The sequence below is a fragment of the Papaver somniferum genome, unplaced genomic scaffold (genome assembly GCF_003573695.1).
Source record: "Papaver somniferum cultivar HN1 unplaced genomic scaffold, ASM357369v1 unplaced-scaffold_151, whole genome shotgun sequence".
In the NCBI taxonomy this organism is placed as follows: domain Eukaryota; kingdom Viridiplantae; phylum Streptophyta; class Magnoliopsida; order Ranunculales; family Papaveraceae; genus Papaver; species Papaver somniferum.
The window spans coordinates 117,687-125,097 of record NW_020624487.1 but is presented as its reverse complement, the minus strand read 5'-3'; the positions used below and the strand labels follow the sequence as shown (position 1 = coordinate 125,097).

The window sequence follows — 7,411 nt, the reverse complement described above, 5'->3', positions numbered from 1 at the left end:
TTTAAATGGTATGGCATTAGCTAAACGTCACTTGGATTAGTTTAATTAGTTATTCTTTGAAGCTTCTGCTCGTAATTATTGATATTGATTAATCCTGTTATACACTTACAGGATAGCACCGATCCAAAGAGAAGGGGGGAGGCGTGTGACCACATTTCATTTTTTTTTTGGTTGATCAGATGGGAAGAATATATCGATAGAATGAATGTACAGTGAGAACCCATAGGTGTGTATATATATATATAGTGATACCATCAAGTACTAAAGATCATTAGAACTTTCTGCATAAACACTACGGGAAAAACATACTTTTACATTCATTCAAGTTAACCTGCCAGTCTTAGACGCACACATTCAGAAAATGACAGTAATATAGATGTTTGTTACAAAAGTTGTTACTTGTTCCTGCTGCACCATATCCTTGAGATTTTGTGAAAAGCCATGCACTAGCGGTGTTGCAACAAAGAAAAACAACAATCACATGGTTAGCTTTTAATGTTGCATATAGCTTACAGATATAGAATGGAAAGTGAACATGAGAACGAGTCTTACTCCAATGTGTAGGCACCACCAGCTTTCACTTTGCCACAGTCTTTGCATCCCCAGATTCAGATGGCCTTCCTCTTCACGGCATACTGCACAAGGAACAGAATTGATTACTAACACGATTTTAGAAGGGAAGACAAAACATAACAAAGATACTACACTGAAGCTGGTGTAACAAAGAGAAAACAACTAACCTTTCCACACATAATTCACAGAAGTATTAGGAATGCTGACTGATTTTTATCTTCTTGATCTGCTTACAATTTCTCAGAAAAATGTTGACCCTTGGTTCACAGGAACACCAAAAAGTTAACTTGTTGAATTTTGGATTAAGTACTGCAAATTGCCTCACCTTCTCGCATTGCAATGTACAGTACACCTACTTCAATAATTAAAAGATCTCAATCCATTTTTCCAGTTTAAAGTACAGAAAAAAAATTGTTAATTGTTGAACTGGAGAGTATAAAGAGCACTAATCAAAGTTATAACAAAGTTCATATAATGCATGCTCATGAATTAAGTAATACGGTTAAATGGAACTGATTATAGGTTAAACACTAATGTATAAATTAGTGTCTTTAGTTATGATAGAATGACTAGCTCTATCTACCTGCCCATGAAGTTCTTTAAAACCTTTTTGTAATAGCCCAAAAATCTGTGTGTTAAACAAAATGCTTTCAATGTTTTACAAAATTAGAGCCTAACTAATTTGAAACATCTCTATGTATCGAAACACTAATGTAAAACATGCAAGGGAGGGAGGGTTCAGATCTTATATTAGTAGAGTTAAAGAGGGAACAAGCATATTGGTGCAAGTATTTCATTCTTGTTTTTATGTAGATTCGTTTTCCCAACAAAAGTTAGATCCAAGTATATCCTACTAATAGAGAACCTAAGCCATGTTAGCGAGATAAAATCCTAAGAATCCTGATAAACATCCTAAGAGAAACTAAGCTTTGACAAATTCCTCCTTCTGCACATAAGAAGGCCCTCGCGGACAATTTTTTTTACGAACTTCAAAAATACCTTTGGGGATTAAAAGGAGAACCAAGACAGGACATTTACAGGTCTATATGTTACAAAAGCTATACCTCTTTTATTTCTCTATCATGCACAAGAACAATGTGCTCCAACTGCCTGAAGCCAACAACATCGAAAAGCACAGATTAGATATGTGCAGCAAATTCCAAATTACTACTAATAAAAACAAAATGAATTCTAGCAAATCATAAATACAAATTAGAAGACCACTTCATCGGGGTAAATGGTAGGATGTATCCACTGCTTAAAAGAAACAAAAAATGCCATTGCAAGAACCAATCAAAGTATTAACATCCATTTCGTTCAGTATGTCTCTCACTGTTGTGCGCATCTCTTCTCAGATATGTTCTTCCTTTAGCTTAGCGCTACCTTTGCTTTTTCCTGAATCAAAAAACGAAGGGCCACTATGTATTAGATGAGATGATTCAGAAATAGTGCACCATTGTTTTAAATATATTCAATCTCGGCTTAAGATCCAGTAAAACCTCTCAAACAAATGAAATATTGGACAGAAAAAGTAAATCCAGTAAAACCTCTCAGACATTTTTATGTGTTGGAAAATCGTACAAACTCCACAGACATCTGTGAGTAGCCATTAAGATCCATTCAAAGTAGAAAGCAAATATGCCCAAGTATCGTTAGAAAGAAATTCTAATCAACTAGAATAGCATTCCCAAATCCTAACAGTAGTACCAAAAAATAATGCTGAAACGAAGTACATTTTTTGTGCTCGTCATTGTTACATCGCTTAGATTTGGAATTACAGCCCAAAGTAATATCTTCAACAAAATATTTGGTTAACTTAGTGAAAATTGAGAAAAATATTGCAAATTTAAGTAAGCTTTTTACCTGTGGAAGTGGCAATGCGGCAACAAGTTCAATGCAGAATTCCTTAGCTAACTACCACCACCACGACTTCCTCCTCTGCCGCCTCCTCTGCCTCTACCACCACTACCACGGCCTCTAATTCGATTCAACATCAACATCACCTTCTTCAATTTATTTCTTAACAGCTTCACAACATGAATAAAATTTTCAAATCAAACATACCCATCTCTAATTCTTCCCCTAAAACCTTAATTTTTAATTTCATATCTATTTGGGGAAGAACAGAAACCCTAGGTTTTTTACTCTTCATTAAAACTCACAAATCAATCACTAATTCTTCCTCATCATATTGTATTCACTAAACCCATCTTTAATTTCCCAATTTCTAACTCAACGATTCACAAAGAAAACCCTAGTTCTCGATTCATAACAGGACTCAATCTTCTCCTTCTTCTTTTATACATCCTCAAGATTTAATTTTCCTCAAGCCATACCTCAATTTCACCTCTCGATTTTCAACTGAAGAAGAGCTGAGAAGAAGAACGAAAAAGAAGAAATAAGAAGAGAGAATAAGAAGAAGAGAAAATGAGTTTCGAAGACGCCATTGCAATTTGAAAGAACCGATCTACAACTTACGTAAGTTTTTCTACATAGAGAGTGATCGAGAAATAGATTCTGCGGTGAGTTAGGGTTTTCTTTTGCAAGGGAGGCGGAAGATAAGGTTAGAGACGAAGATAAGAGAGGAAAATGAAGAAATTGTGAGAAGTTTTCTTTTGATCTTCTGTGTACCTATTTTTGAACGATCAGATTTGATTTAAAGATGGTCATACGGATTAAGGATACCTTTTGACGGTATAGATTTGATTTAAGATTGTCATACGGATCAAGGAAAGTGTGCTTTCTTTGTGTTTTATTTGTGCTTTCTTTATGTGCTTTCAGGTTAAATTTCGACTAGTCACATAGGTCATGAAGTAATTTCGACAAGTCATATAGGTCATGAAGTAGCTTCAGTTCACACTTCAAGACTCGTGTTAGCAGGATACACCATTAAAATCGATAAATATGAAGCTTTTTGTGTTTTCTTTTTGTTTTCTTTGTGCTTTTTCTTTGTGTTTTTATGCTTTCTCTTTTTGCTGCCAGTTTGAATTTCAACTAGTAACACAGGTCATGGAGTAATTAATTTCGACTAGTCATACCGGTCATGAAGTAGCTTCAGTTCACACTTCAAACCTAGCATAATATATCATCGAAATCGATAAATATGAAGCTGAGAGTAGGTTCGAACTTCAAAAATGGTATAACGACATAGAAACTATGAACTAAGAAATTCTGAGAAGGTCATGATTTCAAACTTGGCATGATACATCATCGAAATCGATAAATATGAATCTTAGAGTCGATTCGAACTTCAAATTCGGTATAATGACAAACAAACTATGAATCATGAAGCTTCAAGAGGGTTCTGACTTCAAACTTAGCATGATACATCATAGAAATCGATAAAAATGAAGCTCAACGTTGATTCGAACTTCAAATTCAGTATAACAATAAACAAACTATGAATCATGAAGCTTCGGCAAGGTTCTGACTTTAAACTTGTTATGATACATCATCGAAATCGATAAATATAAAGCTCAGTGATGATTAGAACTTCAAATGTGGCATAATGGCATACAATCTATGAATCAGGAAGCTCCGGGAGGATTCTAATTTCAAACTTAGCATGATACATCATCAAAATCGATAAATATGAATCTCAATGTCGATTTGAACTTCAAATTCAGTATAACGATAAACAAACTATGAATCATGAAGCTTCGGGAGGGTTCTGACTTCAAACTTGGCATGATACATCATCGAAATCGATAAATATGCTCAGTGTCGATTCGAACTTAAAATGTGGAATAATGACGTATAATATATGAATCAGGAAGCTTCAGAAGGGTTCTGACTTCAAACTTAGCATGATACATCATAAAAATCGTTAAAAATGAAGCTCATCGTCGATTCGAACTTCAAATTCAGTATAACGATAAACAAACTAAGAATCATGAAGCTTTAGGAGGGTTCTGACTTCAAACTTGACATGATACATCATCGAAATCGATAAATATGAAGCTCAGTGTCGGTTCGAACTTCAAATGTGGCATAATGCCATACAATCTATGAATCAGGAAGCTCCAGGAGGGTTCTAATTTCAAACTTAGCATGATACATCATCGAAATCGTTAAATATGAATCTCAATGTCGATTTGAACTTCAACTACGGTATAACGATAAACAAACTGGCATATTGTATGTATACGTTGGCTCCGAGGTCGAAACCTGGCTGTGAGTGGACCATTATAAGCCGAAAACTTGGTAAGAACGATGAATCCATCCATTTACAGGTAAGATCCCTTCGGAATATTCCCCAGAACTTTAGACAAACCATATTTTGGCATATTGTATGCATAACCTGGCTCTGAGATCGAAACATGGACGGGAGTGGACTACTATAAGTCGAAAACTTGGTAAGAACGATGAATTCATCAATTTACATACCCTATTCTGGCATATTGTATGCATACACTGGCTCTGAGGTCAAAACTTGGCCGTGAGTGGACCACTATAAGCCGAAAACTTGGTAAGAACGATGAATCCATCCATTTACAGGTAAGATCCCTTCGGAATATTCCCCTAAAATTTAGACAAACCCTATTTTTGCATATTGTATGCATAACCTGGCTCTGAGATCGAAACCTGGACGGGAGTGGACTACTATAAGTCGAAAACTTGGTAAGAACGATGAATCCATCCGTTTACATACCCTATTCTGGCATATTGTATGCATACAATGGCTCCGATATCGAAACCTGGCCGGGAGTGGACTACTATAAGTCGGGATCTTGGTAAGAACAATGAATCCAGCCATTTACAAGTACGATTACTTCAGAATATTCCTCGAAAATTTAAATAAACCCTATTCTGGCATATTGTATGCATACACTGGCTCCGAGGTCGAAACCTGGATGGGAGTGGACGACTATAAGCCGGAAACTTGGTAAGAACGATGAATCCGTCAATTTACAGGTAAGATTCCTTCGGAATATTCCCCGAAACCTTAAACAAACCCTATTTTGGCATATTGTATGCATACCCTGGCTCCGAGGTCGAAACTTGTCCAAGAGTGGACTACTATCGGTTGGAAACTTGGTAAGAACAATGTATCCATCAATTTACATGTAAGATTCCTTCGGAATATTCCCCAAAAATTTAAACAAACCCTATTTGGGAATATTGTATGCATAACATGGCTCCGAGGTCGAAACCTAGCCTTAAGTGGACCATTATAAGCCAGAAACTTGGTAAGAACGATGAATTCATCCATTTACAAGAATGATTCCTTCAGAATATTCCCTGAACTTTAAACAAACCATATTATGGCATATTATATGCATACCCTGGCTCTGAGGTCGAAACCTAGCCAGGAGTGGACTACTATAAGTCGGTAACTTGGTAAGAACGATGGATCCATCAATTTACCTGTAAGATTCCTTGGGAATATTCCCCGAAAATTTAAACAAACCCTATTTAGGCATATTGTATGCATAACATCCGAGGTCGAAACCTGGCCCTTAGTGGACCATTATAAGCCGAAAACTTTGTAAGAACGATGAATCCATCCATTTACAGGTAAGATTCCTTCAAAATATTCCTCGAAATTTTAAATCAAACCCTATTTTGGCATATTGTATGCATAACCTGACTTTAAATGTGGTCCAAGGGCATACGAACCATGAACCCTCAATGTGCGAAGTGGTTCTCACTCCAAATTTAGCAGGATATATTGTAGAAACTCGTAAAGATGAACCATTTACAGGTAAGATTCCATCAGAATACTCTCTAAAACCTTAAACAAACCCTCTTTTGGATATTTCTAACCAATCTGTAAGCGCCTAAATTTCTAGAATCTTGTGGGGGGTGTTAGAGACAATGGTTTTTAGCAGAAGTGATAAAAAATTAGCAGAACCAGAGACCAAAATATTTTTTAGCAGAAGTGAGAAATTTTTTGCAAAAGTGAATAAAATTTAGCAGAAGTGAGAAAAATCTAGCAGAAGTGTTTATACCTCTACGACAACTCTTATAATGGTTGTGAATAGTGATGACAAAAAAATTCACAAAACGACCAATATTGTGAATCCGGAAGGCTGGTTGATGACTTGTACTGACACATAGTAGACTTCAATATTGAACCTGGCTCGAAAATTTTTGTCGTAAAATTTTGTAGAAGTGAAAAAAATTTAATGGAAGTGCATCAAATATTGCAGAAGTGAAAAAAATTAACCATCCGTTACAAAAACTTAACAGAAGTGCATAATAATTGTAGAATGTTTGCAATTGTTTACAGAGAAGACTTTGCGTGTTTGCGTCACATGTGAGTGATCCTTATTTTTAAGATGATATTTTATTATTACAATTCTTATAAAGGTCTTCAAAGGTTGATATGTAGTTAGTATAAACACAAAACCACAAACCTTACTAAATTGTGGTAGTGTAGGCATGGTTGATGGTGTGAACTAGCACGCAGGAGGCTCAGGATCAAATCCCTATAAAGGTTGTTATGCATTTTAAAAATCCAAACTTGTGAAGTGTAAGGATGGTTGATAGGTTAGACTAACGCATAGTTGGTTCACGTTCGAATCCCCTCAACACTACTACCTCCGTCCCACTATTAAGTGACCTACCTTATAACTAAGACGGAGGGAGTATTTTTTATTTTCATATTTTGGTTGTCTTGTTGTTATGCATTTTAAAAATCCAAACTTGTGAAGTGTAAGGATGGTTGATAGGTTAGACTAACGCATAATTGGTTCATGTTCGAATCCCCTCAACACTACTACCTCCGTCCCACTATTAAGTGACCTACCTTGTAACTAAGACCGAGTGAGTATTTTTATTTTCATATTTTGGTTGTCTTCAACGACACTTATAAAAGTTGTTGTACATTTCCATA

At 35.8% G+C, this 7,411-nt stretch overlaps 1 long non-coding RNA gene across 7 annotated transcripts; it reads right to left on the bottom strand.

Moving 5' to 3' along the window:
• Positions 1–259: 259 nt before the first annotated feature.
• LOC113336256 lies at positions 260–3,182 on the bottom strand. 7 transcript variants are annotated; one of them, XR_003353665.1, is made up of 6 exons: positions 2,437–3,182; positions 1,798–1,968; positions 1,638–1,683; positions 741–928; positions 553–635; positions 260–446 (listed from the first exon to the last, which is right to left on the bottom strand). It is a non-coding gene; the product is annotated as an uncharacterized LOC113336256 (long non-coding RNA). The 7 variants fall into 7 exon arrangements; XR_003353666.1 differs by having other exon boundaries at positions 741–925; XR_003353662.1 differs by having other exon boundaries at positions 1,638–1,968.
• Between the last annotated feature and the right edge of the window lie 4,229 nt (positions 3,183–7,411).